The 21,044-nt window shown below is 35.5% G+C and overlaps 1 long non-coding RNA gene across 1 annotated transcript; it reads left to right on the top strand.

Moving 5' to 3' along the window:
• The first annotated feature begins 8,464 nt into the window (after window positions 1–8,464).
• LOC113050041 (uncharacterized) lies at window positions 8,465–13,718 on the top strand. Its single transcript, XR_003276704.1, has 3 exons — window positions 8,465–8,839; window positions 10,844–10,924; window positions 12,727–13,718. It is a non-coding gene; the product is annotated as an uncharacterized LOC113050041 (long non-coding RNA).
• The last annotated feature ends 7,326 nt before the right edge of the window (window positions 13,719–21,044 follow it).

Here is a 21,044-nt window from a genome sequence, read left to right on the forward strand (position 1 = left end):
TAAGATTACTAAAATACTGGATACACAAAAAAATTTAATGGTTTTAAGTCAGTCATTTCTATCTTTTGCTGTGGTGTTTCAATAGGAAATATCAGTTCACATTTCCAAACTATTAATTATAATAATCCAGTGAGATTTTTGTTTGCACAAGGAGCCTGACAACAGAACAAACTGAGACAGATTAAATCCAGAAGAACTGTGGCAACGTCTTCAAGATATAATGAATAGACTTAAAACCACACAAACACACACACACACACACACACATACACACACACACACACACATATATATATATATATGTTGTATTTGTCCTAAAGTCACTATACTAAAATATTAGCTGGAAAATATTGTTCCAGTTTATACAATATTGTGCACTGTTTATACAATTGAATAGAAGAAAAAAAAATCTATTACTATTTATTTGTATTTCTATTATTTACTTTTTATTGACTTACAAGAACTACTTTTATTCATCATGGAGGCGTTAAGTTGATCCAAACTGACAATTAAGACATTTATAATGTTACGGAATATTTCTTTGTCAAATCAATGCTTTTTATTTAATATTTCAATTCATGAAAGAAGAAGCAAAAAAACACATGTTTTCAGCAGTGATAATAAAAAATGCTTCTTGAGCACCAAATAAGCATAATTATGATGATTTCTGGAGCATCGAGTGACATTGAAGACTGGAGTAATGACGGCTGAAAATTCAACTTTATCATCAAAATAAAATATTTTGTGATTAATTATGTAATTTATGAATATTATCCAATCTGCCTTTCCATTTTTAATAGGTTTAAACTGCAAATGATAACATTTCTGTTTATGTCTGTCATTTAAAAATTACAGAAAAACATCTATAAACCTTTAAAGAAAGTTGTAAAAAAAAAATCACACAAAAGAATTAAAGTAAATGTCACACTTACCCATGCCTATGAAAAGCCTCCAGAAGTCAATGTTATATTTATGCTGGCATCTGTTAGGAGCTTTTGCATTGTCATTTCGGGATGTAGCCTAATCTTAAAAGCAATCTCATGTTTAAAAAAAAAAAAACGGAAATCATGCATAAAGTTACCAAATATGGCCCTGTGTCTACAGCGATTTTTCAGTCCACATTTTTTATCTCCGAGGATTCTCTGACGTGCTAACCTCTCTGCTTTAAATGGAACATTATGTGTTTGTAATCTGGATATGTGCTTTAGCTGAGATCTGGATTCTGCCTTCTCTCCATGAGCAAAAGGGAGATATGAGACAGACCCCGCAGGCACAGACTTTTAGCATATAAGGGTCAAGATCACAAGCCTGCAAACATCATTTTCAGCTACTGGCAATGTAATGAGAGTAAGAGACAGAAAGAGCAGGGAAAAGTGGAAGAATAGAGCATTATCAGAACAAGATAGGAGCATTATAGAAAGCAAGTGAGGAAGAGATGGTTTGAGGGATGAAAGACATAAATGGAGAGAGGGGAAGAAAAATATGCTTGGATGGATGGAAAATGAGCTGTAAGTGGCTTGCTGATGGAGTGACCCTGATGGGCTGGAGGTGCTGGGAACGGAGGAGGACCTCGAGGCACCATGCACACTTCTGCTGAGCGTTTTTTAAGCATCATTTACTGTACATCAGATTGCTCTAAGGTCATTTCGAAAAAGATGTGCAGTATGATTTGTGTTCGAGTACCTGGACCAGACCAGATCTTTTCTGTTTTAAAAGTAAAGCACAGACAGTTATAATATAGAAGATATGTGCAGTGTTCACGTTTAAGGTCTCTGCAAATGGCCAAGACCTGACACACACACAGAGCAGGCCAGGTGCTGGGTTAAGGCTCTGGTGAGTGTGTCTAGAGGATATGTTGCATGTGCGGAGATGATCAGTGATGGTATGCAGAGTGTGTGTGGATGTATATGTGTTATTCAAAGCGCTTCGGGCTACAGGCCAAGGGTAGCCTAACCACCAGCTGCTTTCAACAGGCTGCAGTCCCTTCAAAAACACTTGCACAGACAGGGACCTTGTTTCTCAATGAAAGAGACACCGAGGACATGTCTTTGTTCAGAATTCAGAATTAGTTTTATAGTCTATTCATACATTGATTGTGTTTCTTATGCTGACTGCTTCAAAGTATGTGATTTGGTTTAATACTTTAACACTGGTTAGTGTATTTTATAAATCAATGATTAAATTTTTTACAGTACTTACTGTATCTAATGTTAATTTATAAATACACTAAATTCAGCACCTTTTAATGTATTAAGATTAATTATCCATCCAAAAGTGTCGCTAAGAGTTTTTAAAATGTTTTTTTTTTTTTGAATGAAATCCTATTATTATTATTAGTAGTAGTAGTAGTAGTAGTAGTAGTATTCAAAGTAGCTCAACTAAAATAAATATATTGATATCTATTATATTATATCTATTGTAAAATGTCATTTATTTCTGCGATGGTAAATCTGAATTTTCAACAGACATCATTCCAGGCTTCAGTGTCACATTCACATGATGGAGGGCCAAACCTGGAGTATAAAAGGAAAGAGATATTAGGAGGGGAAAAAGAGAAAGAAAAGAGAGAAAACATTAAAGAGCATCCTTACACTAAGACGCACCAATCTTTTATACAAACACCATCAGAGTTTTCATTAATAATGGAATAGACCTGCGGCCCATCTAACGTCTGCACTGTTTAACAATACAAAGTTTAATATATGATTACAAATATTTTGTAATTATTTGCTTTTGTGTGTGTTTTAGCAAGAGAGTTGTCTATTATTTCTTTAATTTTTTGTGCATGGGGAGAACATGGAAATTCTCCACAGAAAGGCCTCCTGGCTCCTGGACTCAAGGGACTGTCTTGCTGTAAGGCACCAGAGCTGCTCACTGCACCACCGTGCCACCCTTAAGTTTTTTTTGTGTGTGTGTGTGTGTGTGTGTGTGTGTGTTTCCTGTCACTTTTGATCTGTTTAATCTGTTTAAAAAAATATATATATATATATATATATATATATATATATATATATATATATAAAAAAGTAGTATTAATCGCTTTCAAAAAAACTGACCTAGGAAGTCTCTGGCAAAAACACCAGCATGCCATCCCATTGTGTTTTCAGCAGAGCTGGATTGATTTAGCCAAGATTCATTTAAACCAGGCTGTATGAATGGCTAATGTTACTATAAGATGAGGCAAAATCCAAATGGATTCATGAGGACCTTGATTACTTGTGAGTAGATTTTTTGGGTCAGGTCCTGCTTGCCAAAAGATTCATTAGGGCGAAGGATTGTTTTGTCCAGAATACTTAGGGGCTTTATGTTTTTGATCAAGAATTACTTTAATTTGAGCTAGGATTTGTTGCATTTGCGTAGAACATATGGTTTGTTGCCCAGGCTCCTAAACACTTCAGGGTATGAATCAATCACGCATCGTGGGACAGAAAGAGCTTGTCCCAGTTCAGAGTCCAGATGAAACACACATGCTTGGTGCAGTACAGTAACATAAGTGGACCTGCTTAAAACACTTGCACACACACACATACACACAAGCATTCTGTATGGAGCAATATTGTAAATTATGCGCTTGCGATATAATTACATTTCACACATCCGTTAGGTATCATTAGCACTAGCTAATGCTATCTGACCATAGCCTGTCACTACAGCATTAGCATGCCAGCTCACATATCATCATGCTAATCCCCTGTCATGCTAACACACCAACTGGCTCCAAGGCTCCATTGATTCAAGTTTGGATGTTTTTCTGGACAAATTAAACTTGTTCTTGGGCTAAACCGCATTAGTATTGGGCAAACTGCATTTAATCTGCTGATTAATTGCATTTATCTTGAGCTAAACTTCACGGGTGAATCAAATTACTCCTTCATGGACCCTGGAATCCCTCAAGAACAACTGAGTATATTAACTCGTGGTCGTTTGGCTAGCTGGATTAAACTTGAGATGGCAAATTCCATGTCATTCTTTATAAGAAATAGTGTTCCGATAAACTGTTCTGGCAAATATTTTAGATTTGCAGACATTGTTCTATGTAGAATATTTACATGTATAGTAAATTGTTTATATCTCGCCATTCTGATGGGAAAAAAAAATCTGAATTTAGAGTTTTTATCTTGCAGTTGTGATTTTATATCTCACAATTTTGAGTTTATATCCTGCTATTCTGACTTTATAACTCACAGTTATAAGTTTATATGAAGAAATTCTGAGAAAAAAAAGTCAGAATTGTGAGTTTATATTTCCTTTTATATTTAATTTTTTATCCAGTGGCGGAAACACTTCCATGTAGGTTTATCAAATGATAACAGAATTTTAATTTGTACGTTTTTGTAGCATGCTATTCAGAATCAAATTGAAAATGTCTCCAAAATTACAATTTCAAGTGAATAAAGTAGAATCAAAATAGAATTACAATTTGAAATTTTTTTTTGCTTTAATTAAACACACAATATATGGGTTATTTCCAGAAACAGATTAAATTAATAATAAACGAAACGCTAACTATTTGATATTTTAAGTTAAATGAACTTAAATTTGAATGACCATGCTTGAAGAGACAACAACTCCCCAAATGTTTATATTAATCACCAAATAAATTGTGCTACTAAATTGTGTTAAGTTTTCATTATTTCAGAAAATTCATCTTCCTGTCACTCCAATTCAAATTCCAATAAAACATCCTCCATCTCATAAATAAAACGGGAGCCAGTTTATAAACTCAAAATTGTTCAGTCCATACAATGTAATGGATTCAGCTGTATTTTTATTTGAGATCTGTGCTTCTGCAACTGCACTGAAGTGGTTCAGGATGTTGCTTTTGTTCTGCAGGTGAACGCAGGATGCAGACCGCAAAGCTGAACTCCGACTGCAAATAAACACTAATCATGAGTTCATTGTCAATTGCAGGATCACAGACCTTAGGCCTGTATTAAACAGCAGGGTGTCAACAGTGTTATAATCCAGACAAACGGACACTGTGTGTGTCAGTGATTCTGGCCCAGTGTTCAGATTAACCCAAAAAGAAAAATGTTGAACCAAGTCTTATTAATTGATGTGGTCTTACTTTTGGTTAAATCTGATAAGTGTGGCAAGTTTCATTTGCTGAGGTGAAATGAACACTGCTGAATAGTGTCCTCCCTCATAAGGACATTTCATCGGTTCTGCTTGCTGCCTCCTCCTTTTTCTCGCCCCAATTCTGTCTGCTGGTGTGTTTGTGTGTGTGTGTGTGTGTGTGTGTGTGTGTGCGCGTGTGTGTGTGTGTGTGAGGGGGTTTCTGCTGACTCCATATTTTTCTTGTGTCCCCATAGTGTTTGTCTCACCTACAAAATGCAACAAACTGTCCTATTTGTTTCTCTGCTGCTCTCGCTCTCTTTCCTTTTCTCTCTGTCTTAGTTCATTGATCTATATCATAATAGGTTTCTAAGGGTTTACAGTTGACATGGATTCTCTCACAGTCCTGTATGGTCCAGTCTACATTCCTAAACCCCCTATATATACATACATAAAAAATATTGTACTCCCCTCAAAAACAGTCAATAAATTTATTCTCTACAAATCTCTTCCATATTACCCAGAATAATGTATAAATTAAAATGTTGTGGGATGTGTCGCTGGTTTAGATCATTCTCTGTGATTTTTTTTTTTTTTCTTGTCAGATTCTTTCTAACGTAAGCAACTCATATTGTGAATTAAACATACATATTCAACTGTACACGTCAACTATTAACTTAAGCCTTTAAGATAACCCTTGTCTCATGTTTAGGACAATTTTACACTTTCCTTGAGGCAACTCACATTGTCCTATGCTTTCTTTTTTTTTTTTAGAAGCGCTCATAACATCAAACTATCGATATAAATGGTATTGCCTTATCTAGCCCTAATTGCAAGTGTGATATTGCTGTTATACAACAGTTCAGCCAAGAAGTTAATATTTAGTAATTTATGTTAGAAACACAATTTTCAATGTATCAGTTTTTGCTCCTTTAGTAAAAATAGTTTTAGTCACATAGGCAGTTACTTGTTTTGTAAAAAGAATCAGTGTTTTTGAATAAATTATTTGACTGATTCTATTAATTACTCACGGTTGTTTCATTCCTGAATGAGTCAGTGTATTTTAACGAATTGTTTGTCTTAATTGACTCATTCATAAAGATATCTACCTGGTGTAATGATGTAATTTCCAGAAAGAATTACTGAAAAATCCCCACCACTATCAGCACTCTTGGTGGACAGGAACTAAGTGTTGTATTACAGAAAATGTGCTGCATAAAACTTGAAGAACAAATATTGGATCAATATTTTATAATCAGTATTCATTGTTATAAAACATTTGCAAGCACTAAAGAGTTCACAATGATCCCCACTGCAAAGTTCTTCACCAGTCCTCAGTTCCAACAGCTGGAGTTTGACCCAGCAGAATAAATGTTTTAATTTCTTAAAGATATATTGCCATTGTGTAAATGCAAAATTCCTGAAGTTAAGAGATTTTTGGGAGTGGAACGGTTACTTTAGTCTCTGAGTTAGTAAATGTTTTGACTTCATTTTTTTTTCGGGGGGTTTCCAGTAGAATGCTTCCTGTCTTTCCAGTGGGATGTGTTCAGGCTGTTTAGCTGGAAATGATGGGCTCTTAGAGAGTCAAAGTCAGTTTTGAAGCAACAGACCACCAGATTAAACAGAGCGCTTTTAAAACGAAGTGGAAAAACTCTGAGGGTGTCCTGTGTGTATGTGTGAGGTCTGGATGCAAATAAAAAAAAAAAGCATGCATGTGTCCTGGGCTCTACAGATCCACCCTGACACCACAACTCTACCCGACTTCCTGTTTATAAGGGTGTGTTTGTGTGTGTGTGCATGCATGGATGTGTGTGTGTTTTTAACTATTGCAGCTGAGTAATCAGATCTCATAGAGACAGACACGAATGTCTGGGGAGGAAAAGTCTTCACACTCCATTTACCTCAGCGTGAGCAGCCTCCCGCATATACATAAACACTCACATACACACACCAGTGCACACATACCGGGTCATTTTTTGTCTCTCGCATGAATAAGGAAACACTGAAATCTTTTATTCTTTTTCTCCAGTGATCAGCACCTCTGACATGGTAGAGGTTAGTAGCTTCTGGGCTGGCGAGTTGAATTCCAGGTAGTGTGAACCTCTGAAGCGCAGCGATGCTGAGAGAGCTCTATAGCTGTTGTGCCCTTTAGCAAGGCACTTAACTCCAGGTTGTTCTAGGGGGAATTGGTGCAGTTCACTTTGGATTGAAATTCGCTTTGTAACCGATTCAAAACAGCTGTGAGCATTTCTGGACTGTGCCTCAGCAACCTGACTTTGTCTGATAGAGCACTTAGAGCGCTGAGCAGAACAGGGTCATGCCAACCCTGATCACCAACAGCAACACGAGTGAAGAACGTCTGTTTGACTGTTATTCTGCTGCTGTGGCAAAAAAATTATATATATATTCTGAGTTAGGGTTAGGACTATAATCAAATGGCCTACATTAAATAATGCATTATCTTGAAATAGCAATGAACAATAACCTAGGTTAATAAATAAATTTTAACAGTAATCGTACAACAAAAAAAGCACGAATTAACAATGAACAGTATACACTGCTTTCATCATTAGGGGTTAATGATACAATTGAAAGAAGTCTCAAGGCTGCATTTTTTTTAATATATATATATAATGGTATTAATATTATTTGTTTATTAGTGTAAATGCAAAGTTAAAGTTTTAACATCAATTATTACTGATTCAGTATTTAGTACTTGATTTATTGTTGCTAATTTGGCTCTAAGGTAACATTTCAGTGTTATCAATGTTGAAAACAGATGTGCTGCTTAATATTTTTGTGGAAAATCTAAAATATTTTTTCCGGATTATTTGATGAATAGAAAGTTCAAAAGAACAGATTTTCCACCCCAAAAATAGATCTTTTGTTACATTATAAATTTATTTTCTATTGCTTTTGAATTCAGTGTGTCCTTGTTGTAAAAAACAATCTTAATCTTAAAACAGTTCATAAAAAAAATTAAATGTTAGTTATAGATAACAAATTGATCCTACAGTAAATGCATTGTAAGACATTTTACCATAATTAAATCCATTCCACAGAATTCCATGATTTCTTCTACAAAATCTATGCAGAAAATGTTAAACCAAAGCGGTCCGCAGATTCTGTCTGTTCCTGCTCAATGCTCAACAGTTCAGTGATTTTATATTTGTTATGAAATGAAAAACTATTACAGTGTAGCCAGTCCAGCTGAACTCTCCAAACTCCAGGTTGTCTGAGGTATTTGACAGGGTTCTTACAAGGTCATTTGTTTTGCCAATGGACACAGCCAGACTTACTTTGCCTCATAAGACGAAGAAAGTCAAAGTTCAGCTTTTTAACACATACCAGAATCCAGAGGTTTTGGTCAAGATTGTCTCTATAAGGCTTTAAAATGTGAGAAAATCGCTTCAGATCGGCAACAAGCACTCACCCTTGTGATCTCTATCAGTCTTTAGATGCTTGCACTTCCAGACTTGCACAGGCCACAAAGTTTCAGCATCTGCTAAATGCATGAGTGTGTGTAAAATCTTTAGTGTGCGTGTCACAGACAGGCATTTTTAGGGTTGCACGGCTCTTTGTCTTTATAGTGTTTCCAAAACCAGGCCTAAACTCACCACAGCCTCCCTCTGCCTTGTGAAAACTGACTCTTTCCTTCTCTTTTCTCTCCTGGTCTCTCATCCGCATGAGTCACTTTCTCCCCTTGCATGCTTGTGACTGTCTTCTTCTCTCCTCGTTAGGCCAAAGGTGACATTTTCCAGCTGCGATTTCCCTTCTGCTACAGGTAGTGCTCTTCTTTACTATTTAAACACAAAGAAAGTGAGTGCATGTGTTTTCAAATGCAAGATTTGATGATTGTAATTAAGACACCAGCATTCCCATTGCATGTGCCGTCAGGGTGAGCCTTTTTTAATGATGCGGGTTATTAGACAGGAAGTATTCCTTTGTAAATATCAAATGACCTTTGAAGAGGGTCAGAGGCAGAATTGTTGATTGATGACATCAAAAGCGACTCATTTTTCACGAGAAAAGCAAAGATGGAATAGATTTAGCCTTAGAAATCTATAAAGACAAACAACCGTGCAATTCTAAAAGCGGTGTATATGGATGGTAATGGGGTCCATGTGACGGTTTTGTGTGTTCAGTCTCCAAATCTCGAGATGATCTAGTGATTCTGGAGTGCTACATTAGTTCATCTGCTCTGGAATGTTCCTCATGATTTTCACACAGTGGATTTCAGGCGACATTTCTCTGCCAATAATGGTCTTAGACACGGGGAGACACTTACATGCATGCACAGACATATATTAACTGGTTATGTTATTCACATACAATATATTCTCAATGTAGGCTAAGCTTTATCTTGTATCATTTCCCGTCACAAATAACTGGAACAGGTTTCGTACAGTAGAATTATAACTTGCATCCCATGTTTGTGTTTCGGCAGTTATGCTGTTGACTCCATAACTGCATTTGTCTGTAGTGTGACAGCTTTTCCAGTAACAAGCTACTTTTTCAATTATTATAATTAGACGAGCTTGCAAACTGTCCAGTCTCTCTCTTAAATGAAGCAATGGTAAGTCAAGTTATATTTTTTATTTATCAATAGTATAAATATTATACAATACTGTTCAGAAATTTGGGGTCAGTAAGATTTGATCAGTTATTACTTTTATTCAGCAAGGATGCATTACAATGTTTTAAAGGGACCGTAAAGACTTCATATTGTTACAAAAGATTTCTATTTCAAATAAATGCTGTTCTTTTAAACTTTCTATTTGCCAAAGAATCCTTCCAACATTGATAATAGTAGGAAAAGTATTTTGGGGGATTTCTGAAGGATCATGGGACACTGAAGACAGGAGGTATCACTGGAACAAATGACATTTTATATTCAAATAGAAATCTGTGATTTGATTGTCATCATATTTCACAATACAATATGTTTATTATTTTTTAGCCTTGGCGTGCATAAGAGACTTATTTTCAAATAACTGAGCAATCTTATTGACCCCAAACATTTGATTGGTCGAGTAAATTAAAACAAATGAATAATATGAAATGTTTATTACAATAATTACATAATATTTAATCCAATGCTGCTGTTCATCATTCTGTTTTTTGTTCGGTTATGTATTATAAATAAATAGTGTTTTTGATGTGTATTATTCAAATTAATCTGTTCAGATCTAATTAAACTGCCTCTTAAATTGAGATCCGAATTGTCTGAGGATAAAAATGTGACAGTACTGGAACAAAAATATCATCCTGTTTATTTGACCATTTAATTTTATGTTTTATATTTTAAAAATAGATGTAGCTTTAAAGTAGTTAGCTTCTTTTATTTAGTAACTTTAATGGAGCAAACAGCTTTTCTCTAAAGAATAGCTTGACTGTAGTTGAAGCACTTTAAGTGCAAACTACAGTTTCGAAGTAGCTTCCCAGAAACTGATGTGAGGTCTCTCGCTGCTCCAGAGGGAAACATCACCATGAAGTCTGAGGTGTTTTGTCAGTTTTAATAAAAGATAAACTGCCTCCTTCTGATCTGAAAGGACATGTCACGCAAGCTTTAACTGCTGTGACTGAAATGACATAACATTAGAGCTTTTTTTATCTTTTATATACAGTAATTAACCATTTTTTATTTGGAAATGGTTCCTTTATAATTAGACTAATCATATGCATATACAACTTACATATAGTTTGGAAAGAAATTTCCATTTTGAAACATTTAACGGAAAACATTTTTTTCTTATGTTGAATGATTTTTCTTCTTCTTCTTTTACAGTTAAGGCTTGCACTTGCAGTGGAGCGACTCTCTTGTGTCTTTCCTCTAGGTGTCTTGACAAACACAACTTGAGAAATACTAGTAAGTTGTGGTCCCCTCGGTTGCTCCAGTAGTTTCTATGGTGATAGTGCACCTGGGTTTAAGCCTTATCTGAGGGAGCTAGTGTGGGACATGCATTCATGTTCCCACGGTGACGATTGTAAACAAGTAGTGAAATGAAGCGTATGGCTGTCAGCAGCATTTCCAAGTTCACATACAACATCATTAAAGCACATAGGCCTTTTTGGTACTAGTTTAAGGATAACTGACCCTTCTCAAAGACCCACCCCCTTAGTTACTGTTGCTATGTTCGACAAGCCATGCCGTTCTCATACCACACATCATGTTCTCACGCAGTGAAAAATATTTTTCTACACTCTGTTTTAATGGTTCAATTAAATATGATTAATCAAAAAGCATGCTTAATTAATGGAAATCTTGAAACTTACACAATTTACCAGTACTTTCTAAAAAAAAAGTGCCTATGAAATGTTGTTGTTTTTTTTTTTTTGCCAAATTCTGTGTTTTCCATTACTTTTCAATTCAATAGTTTCATTACATTTTAATATTCAAAAGCTTCTAAAATTCTGGTAAATCATTTTTCTGCTAAATATTCCTTAAAAATTATATTTTGATGATAATTTTATCTGTAGTAGTAATATAATTACTATAAGTAGGCTAATATATTTCTAAGTTAACCAAACTTTTATTTTGATGGGTCGCTTTGAAGACCTTCAAGTTTCTGTTTGTAGCCTATGATAAAGTATAACGATAGTTTTCTCAAATTAAATGGTCAAATGCTCATTAAGTGACTCTCGAAACAGCTCTGGAGATGATGTACTTGTGTTCATGTATTTATATATTGAGGCAGCAGAGGCTGGAAAAATCTCGAGCATCATGCACGCACGGTTCAGTGTGTGTGTGTGTGTGTGTGTGTGTGTGTGTGTGTGTGTGTGTGTGTGTGTGTGTGTGTGTGTGTGTGTGTGGTAAACGAAGCTGCGTGTCTGCACCATTCATTCACACAGAGACATGCAGAACATGCAGGATTAAGATTTAAATAATATTTTTTTGTGGTTTATTCACAGGCACTACTCCATAGGTGTTACACAGTAAATTCCATTTTTATGACTGGTTTACACAATTCCATTCGCGTTTCCTCCATCGTAGAAATCATAGGGCCGTAAAAATGGCAGATTTATGGGTTATGATTGGTAGGATTTCCCGTCAGTCAAGCTCCATGTGAAGTGTCAATTTGTTGAAGTAAACTATAGTTGAAAAGAGAGAAAGAATTCATTAAAAGACCAATAAGTAGTTATCCCTTTTTTGCTGTTAACTGCTGCTAAGCATTAGACTGTTGTAGAGGATTTCTCAATCAAAGAAAACCATTTATATGATTTGAACAGTTTGACTCTCAGGCTAACTTGGATGCCTGCTGGAAAAGTATAAAACCTTTCTTCTCTGATATGAGCTTTCAGCCAAGATAGAACCAAAAAAGGACCATTTGGAAAACATTATTTTGATTCAAGATCAATTTTTCAAACGCATTTTTTGTTTAACAGTGATGTATGGTGTGATGGTTGAAGTAATGAAAAACCATAAATCCTGATTATTATTTTTATTTAATTTTTTTTCGGAGAGGATGTGAACAATGACTTTTTGTTGATGAATAATCACACACAACATTCATCAAAAATGCAGACCACAGGACACACTTTCCAAACAAGTGCATGACGTTCACTTTTAATCCAGTATTGCAAACATGCTTTTATTCTTTAGTGCAGCGAGCCACTTTTTTTTTCATCATACAACAAGCTCAAATATGTTTCTCTTTGTTTCTCACACAGCTTTGAATGGAAAGAGCAGACCATCTCTTTTCGCCCCAGTGGTCTTGGAGTTGCTCTCTGATGTCCGTGGGGGTTCCCCTCTATTCTCTCCCTGCTGAATCCCACCTAGTGGGGACCTTTCCCAATCCTTGTAAAGGAATATGTTTCAGAATGCTTACTGTGCACGGTTTTACAGCGTTCAATTTGAGCTGTGTGAACGTCTGGAAAGCTTCCAAAGAGCCTCAGATCTCCCAGCATTCCTCAGGAGAGCTGAAAGCGAGCTGCGGCCAAACACATGAGCCTTTCACATGAGCTCGGTGATCAGTACCACACTACAGCTGCCGTTCACTCCTCCCTTTGGCCTGCTAATTCTTGCTTCTCTCTGTCCTTCTCTTGTTTTCTCTCCTGTTGTGTCCCCCCCCCCCCTCCTCCTGTCAGGGCTCACACATTCTCTCTAAAGCTCCGAGTGAGTTTGTCTGCGGTGCGTATCGCAAGCAGTGTAATCACAGGGGCCTCTCTGCTGGCCAGATGTTCAGGGTATCCATGCAGGCATGGCTGAATTCATTGCCGAACTGACTCTCCGAACCTTTCTGTGGTTCTTAAGCAAGATGATTGGCTGAGATACAGCGATCCCAGACATTCTAGAACAGCAACGTTTTTCGAAATGTGTTCAAGATTCTGCTGGACAAAAAGCTACAAGGAATCTTTTTCTCACTCAACCTTTAAACATCTGAACGTTCAATAAACTTTGTTCATTTTGTGTGCGTGCCTATGCATAGCTCCAGAACGACCTCATTGGGATCCATATCACGACAGTGATGAGAGTAATAAAATAAATACTCGTTTTGGTGGTTAGCAGCAATTACAATCAAACTTGCTACCGAATACCGAACATACACACTGATGCAATAGTGTGCTGCAAACCACGAAGTATCACAGGTATTGCATATTTTTGTTTACTTTGATTTGAACCAGCTTAAAACTGAACTAAGCCACCTTAAATATCAAATAAATAAATCAAATAAATGACTGTATCTGCAGGTTGTTCATTTATTGGTCTAAGAAAGAGGTGGCATGTACTCACTAAATAATAAATAGTGAGATATGTAATTTCATAATTTTAACACCCTCATTCTAAACCTGTATGACTTTCTATAAAAAAATACATTACTTAAAATATACTTTGTTCCACATAAGAATATCATACACAGTTTAGAACCAGTATTAGCTTCCATATCGTTTGCTCATGGTGAATTGTCAGCTATTTAGTTACTTTCTGTAATGTGATCCTTTGTGTTTGGGAGATGGAACCATTTTGGATTTTAACACTTTATTCACAAAGTTCAACATTTCAGCGATTTATTTACTGAGCTGTAGACATTTGGGTGGGACTGCTTTTATATGTAAAACGAAACCAGGGTCCATATGGGATCGCTTTGAGAATGACATTTTAATGTTGACGAGAGACTGAATATTTAATCCACACACAGATGCAAAAAGTAGGTTTCACACCAGCCAAACAAAAGGGGATTTAGAGAGCAAACTCTGAATCGCAATCATTACCAAATGTGTTAGCAGATGATTTTAGGAAACACTCGGAAAAATATACTTGTAGAAATTCTGCTCAATAGCAGATTTTTACACATTGCTCCTGACAAATTTACAGAATTTATCTTAAAAGTTTATACATTCAACACATCATAAATTTTTAACCAGTGTGTTTAATTTTGCATTTCTTGCATTTGAATAAACTTTAACCTCTTGTTTCATAATTGCCATAACTTAAACAATCAACATCTCTCAAAACCATTTTAAAAGCATCCTAAAACATCTACTTTAACAGATCATCACAAACCCAGATAAAAAAAAAAAAAGATAGTGTATCCACTAGAGCATTTAACTCATGTTTACAAATGTATTACTTTTCAGTCAGCATACACACAAACATAATTTACAAATGATATCTGTCTCCCCCAACTGTAAAAGATCTGTGTGTGTGTGTGAGAAAAAGAGAGCGAATGAAATTAGACTTCGAGATGTCAGGCATAACTCGTAAATATTTACAATGTGCAAATTTCCCAAAGGAACATTTAAACACATCACAGTTTGGACGATTTTGTTTAACTGTGGAAGGTTTTTCATAATGTGTTTACTACAGCACAGAGGTTTATAGATTTTAAAGATGGAAACTCTTACTTTCTATAACTGAGTATAATATGTGTATATATTGTGTTAGATGGAGAGATGAATGGATGGATAGATAGATAAATTATAACAGAATTATTGGAAATCAAGATGCACAGTCACTTCTAAAAAGCAACATCCATGTCATTTGGGTCTCAAACTGTATTTATATAGCTGTTAGTGCATCTGCTTACTGTGTCATTTACTAGACTATATCGGTCTAAGAGACTTCGGCCTGGCTCAAAACCGTGGACTAATTTGAAATTATATTTATTCAGTCTATGACAGACATGTTATTATATGTCTTCTAAATAAGTGTTTGTATGTATGTTTGCAGTCAGATGTGTATTTGAAAGAATGAGAGATTGTGTGTGTGTGTGTGTGTGTGTGTGTCTGAGGAAGAGTGTGTGGTTACATGTTGCTCTCTATTGGGATGCCACGTGGGCGATTCTAAGACAAGTCACATCTCGCAGACAGGCTGTGTTTGTGGAGGAGCCAATACATGTGTGTGAATACACACACACACACACACACACACGCACGCACGCACGCCGAGAGCTGTGATATTTCTTTATGCAGTCCAACTGACATGGGCGGAATGTAACATTCTCTCTTTCTCTGTGTTGTTAACACAGCTGTGTGAAATAGGCTGGAACTGAGGCGTAATGTGGACAGCTGCTCTTTTCCTACAGTCCTAATGAGAACACACACATGCACTTGCACTCACTTACACGCACACACACACATTTAGATTAATTTGCAACAGTATTCATAATTGTAATTCATTGTAATTGTGCATAAAGCTTCATGAGATGATAGAAACTCAATAGTTAATCAATAATTCATTTATGTCATACTGGTCTGTGGTTATTAAATAAAAACTTAATACAGTAATGATACAGTGTGTTACTTCTAGAGTGCCCCAGTTCAATCAATCAGCAAACACACACTCTCGCAGCAGAACAGATGAACATGCTGGATTTGATTTAGAAACCACAGCATGAATACAGAGGAAAGGAATCTGAATTGCTCTGTATCTTTCTCTCTCTCTCTCTTTAGTCATTATGGGCTCTGTTCAAAATGAAACAAAAGAATATAGAGAAGAAGAAAAAAAAACACAAATAATGCACGTTGGCAGTCTCAGCCTCAGCCTCAGCAGCGGAATGCTAATTATTCAGAGTAACCTGAATTAGTCTAAATCGAAACAATGACCTGAAGTTTCCTTTTGTGAAATACCCATATCACTTTATCCTCATGTGAAATACCCATATTTCACAAAAGAAATGTTTGGGTTACTTACAATAAGGTAAACATGGTGAATTTGGTCTAAATCATGGTCTGTTACTGTAACACACCCTGACATCTCTTCATATGTCTATTGCTTTTTGTGGCATGGTGAAAAAAGTATGTATACTCTCTCTCTCTCTCTCTCTCACACACACACACACACACACACACACACACAGACTACCATTATAGGTAGGCTAAAAAGTATCTTGTGCTCACCATCCATCGACATATTTGATTCAAAATATAAATAAAATTTTACATAAAATGTAAAGTTTAAGGTAACTATTTTTTATTGTAATATGTTTTAAAATGTCAATTATTCCTCTGTCAGAGATGAATTCTCAACAGCCATTGCTTAAATGCTAAATGATCCTTCAGAAATCATTTTAAAATGCTGATTAACATTTCACATTATTATTAACAGCGGCTTAATATTCTAGTGGAAACTGTAATACATTTTCAATGAAGATTCTTTGATGAATAGCATTTTTTTATGGTTTTTTGTAACATACTTTTTATTGTAATTTCTGATAAATGTAATGAATCATCTGAATAAGATTTTAAAAAACGTACTGGCCTTAAACAATTAAACATTAGTGAATATACAATAGATGTATGTTCTAGCTTTATATCATTTTTTTTTTTTTTATAAAAAAAAAATAATAATTGAATGGTTATAATTGTATTTTTAAATCATAATAATATATTAATACAGTTAATGTTTTGTTCTATGCTGGAGTCAGACTAAGTATCAATAATATGATTGTTTACACTAGCTTGTCCATGTTATTCTATGGGTGTTAATATCTGTTAGATCCTTCAACAATAGAAGGTTAATTTGTAATGTGAAATATGTATGACCTTAAGATCAGTAGAGGAAACCTTTCATCTCACATCTCCCAAAGATCCTGGTGATCACACGTCAGACATTTCTGCTTAAGCGATTTTCAGATGCTAGATTAAAGATTCTCAGCATTTTCCTTAACAATCCTTTAGCACATCAATGAGCAAAAATCATTGTTATCCTTTAGATTTCATGGTCTTTGCACACTGCAGCCCAAATACATGCAGGACAATTCAAAAAGGCATAAAACACTCTCTTACTGAGACGAAACGGTTATTTTCCCACTGAGAGGATTTTTGGTCCACTGTGTGTAAGGTGATTCCCTAACGCATAGCCAGTGGTGTGTGTGTGTGTGTGTAATTCCTGACAGGAAATTGTTCTCTGTGGAAATGAAACCACCCTATCACTGCTCTCAGTGAGGAATGTGAGGCTTATGGAAGACTTCCTCTCCAATCTTTCTCACTTCGCACCCATCGTGGACATGTGGTAAAGTATGTGAATGTTTTTGTGGAAACTGTCCCCATCAGGGTATGAGATACACGTTGGACATCCTCATTGTCCATGTCTGTGTATGTGAGTGTCTGTGTATACATTTACATGTGCAAGCTGTCATCAGCAATATATTAAAGTTAAAGCTAAAGTGTGTGTGACCCCTCTGGTCGATTTAGTGTTGTGATAACACCCTATGGAGTGCAGTGAAGTTTATGGCCATACTGAAGAAAAACACTTCTATATTATAGCCTCTGAAGATTGACAGGTGATATGATATGCCTGTGTGTGTGTATGTTAATATAATTGTTCAAAGAAGTGAAACTGTGCGCCTTTCTGAAGCATGTGTTTGCATTGGCCAGTTGAAATGACTCCCCTGGGTGTGTCATATCCTATGTGACTAGAACCTACTCATCTGTGGTGTAGTGAGGAGAGAAAGGTCTCAATTTAGTGGTGTAATTTCTGACAAGAGAGCGTTTTAATGAAAGGACTCATCCTTGAACATTTCTATATGTTGGTTTATCCAGCGTTGCCAACTCTCACACATTTGGCGTGAGACACGCATTCAGTCCCTGGCTGCATCTGAAACAGCATACTTCCTTGCTATACAGTAGGCAAAAACAGTATGTGATAAAAAAAAAAAGTATGTCCAAATTCACAGTACTCTTGAAAGAGTTGGCAAAACGTACCCCAGATGACTTAATACTTCTGGAGGGATTCTGAAGTGTGCAATAGTAGGCTACGTCCAGATTACATTTAGAACTACCTAATCAGATTACATTTATAAGTAACTACTCAGCTGAGTATGTGATTTTGGACACTGTCTCTGTCTCGCACTCTCACGCTACCCAAGTAAATCAATATCATATTGAGTCGCGAAAAAATTTCTTGAGAACGATATGCTCTGGACATTTTTTATACAATATGGATTAATCTAACAGTACAAATAAATGTGACAACAGCCAGTCACTTCTTGTTGCTTTTAGACTAGGTCTTTGCACTCTGAGTCCCAAATTTTTGTCAAAAAAATGCAAATACGGAAAAAACGCAAATGGAAATTTCGGACTCAGTGTGCAAGGACCTTACCTCTGCATGCTCCGCGTGTCTCTGTGTGAATGAATGGCACAGTTTCGTCTGATACACAAACACACACAGCCCTGACAGTGATTTCAGTGTCTGCATCTCAGTATATGAGGACATGAACACATTAACTTAATTTCCAGTTACTTAAGCAGCTTGATAGCATTTACTTTGAGAAAACCACAAAGACACACTGAAACTGAAAGTAAAACTGAAAGAACTTCACGACAACATGTCAAAATGAAATTCTGATTTAACTTGAAGAAATTATGACAGAAATCTATTACTGTTGTTGTATACTAAAATGTAATTCTCAAATAATAATAATAATACAAAAAATTGTAAGGAATATATACAACAAAGGTATTTTTTTGTTAAAGCCCTTTTCACACTGGATGTTGATCCCGGAAAATTGCCGGATTGGCTTCCGTATGAACAAAAGCCAGAAACAATGGCGTAAAGTGTGTGTCATAGTGATGACACGTTATCGTGCAACTCTTTTACGGGTGTTTTGAAGACAGACAACGTTCGCGATGAAAAAATATGTGCAAACAGTAATAAAGCAGAGATCAGTTCCTCACAATCCACACTGAAGCTGAGATCATTTTATGTTTTCAAGTGATATATAACTTCTGATGATTTCTAAAATGTGATAGAGAAAAAGGCAACGAGGAAGTCTTTTTTTTAAACAAAGGTCAAAGCTCCTTTTGTAAAGTAGATTTCTGAGGGTGCACTCTTGTCATAAATTGATCTTTTACTTTTCCTACATAATTTTTAACAAAACATATTGGTATAATATATATTTGGGAGTCTTAGACCTTTCCAACGATATATAGTTTGTCAAGATTAGATTAAATTTGATTGTAATATAGTATAGTCAACGTAGGTGTCCCGTATACGGGACGGGGTGACATTTAACAGGTTAAAAGATTGATTTAATTGTTAAGGTGTATTTATTAAGTTAATTAGACATTCTTTTTTATGATACATTAGTATTGAATCATAAAACACAGAATCCAGAAAAAAAAATTATAAAAGGGAAAACAGAAATTAGGGGGAAATCAAATAGATTACATGGGCCCTAAATTAAAAGTTAGCTCCGTGTCAATTCACTGTCAATTGTGTGGTAAGTAATGTCACTTACAGTAGGGTTTGTACTGCATGAGAGAAAAGGCGCACAAATTAGTTTTTAAAAAGTGCATCTAGTACCACATTGATCATATGGATCCAGCCAGGAATATTTTATTCAGTAACTGGAATCTCACTCCAGCTGAGCAACCAAAGCTGGCAACCCTGGTTTATTCTCTTTATGCACAAGGATGTGGTGAGCTAAACATACTTCAGTGAAAGGTTAAGTTTTTACCCTCACATTTAACTATACTTAAGTGTTTAAACAAATTTAATCTGATATAGTATTTAAAATTGCAAATATACACTACCGTTCATAAATCTATGGTCAGTAATATTGTATATGTTCTTTATTTAGCACTGTAACTACTGTAAGCATTAAATTGATCAAAAGTGACACTAAGGACATTTATACTGTTATAAGGGCATTTCAACGTTTTATAGTTCAAATAAATTATTTTCTTTTGAATTACATATTTACCAACAAAGTATCATGATTTCCACTCTTAAGCAATATAAAACAATTAAAAAAATTAAAAATTTGACCAAATAAATGCAGGCTTGGTGAACAAAAGACATACAAAATAGAAAAATCATACCGGCCTGAAATCTGTGAATAGTATTGTATTTCTTGGAATTAACTGATTAACCCCCTTTAAGTTTTCGAAATTGAGATTTATACCTCATCTAGCTGAATAAATAATCTTTCCATTTATGTATGGTTTATTAGGATCGGACAATATTTGGCCAAGATACAACTATTTGAAAATCTGAAATCTGAGGGTGCAAAAAAAATTAAATACTGAGAAAATCACCATTGAAGTTGTCCAAATGAATTCTTAGCAATACATATAAACTGATTTAAATAATCATAAGCTTTTGTGTTTATTTCGCACACAAGACAATTTTAAGCAATACTGTACAAATAGTATTTAAATAAATTATATTTAAATTTTGTATACCATAAAAATAAAACGAACTGCAATTAAAAAGCCTTGGACAAACTAGGCAAAAAAAAAACAAACAAAAAAAACACTTACATTGTTTGCACAGGTGTGCATGTCCAGCTTGAGTCACCATGAACTCATGCATCTTCGCGCACCTTGATGGCAAGCAAGAAGTGTAAAGATACAGTAAAGGGGGTTGGGAGAAACTAAAAGAAAAAAAGTGAAGTCCTTAGACACTGGCGCTACAAAATGCAATAAATAAACAAATAGATTTTTGGCATGCAGCAGCAGCCCAAATATCGAGCCTAATGAGAGAGAGACACCAGCAGTTGCTCCTGAGCCAATGGTTCTGGTGAGTCGCCTGTCAGGACAGTAAC

Source organism: Carassius auratus, chromosome 30, assembly GCF_003368295.1.
Source record: "Carassius auratus strain Wakin chromosome 30, ASM336829v1, whole genome shotgun sequence".
NCBI classification, from domain to species: domain Eukaryota; kingdom Metazoa; phylum Chordata; class Actinopteri; order Cypriniformes; family Cyprinidae; genus Carassius; species Carassius auratus.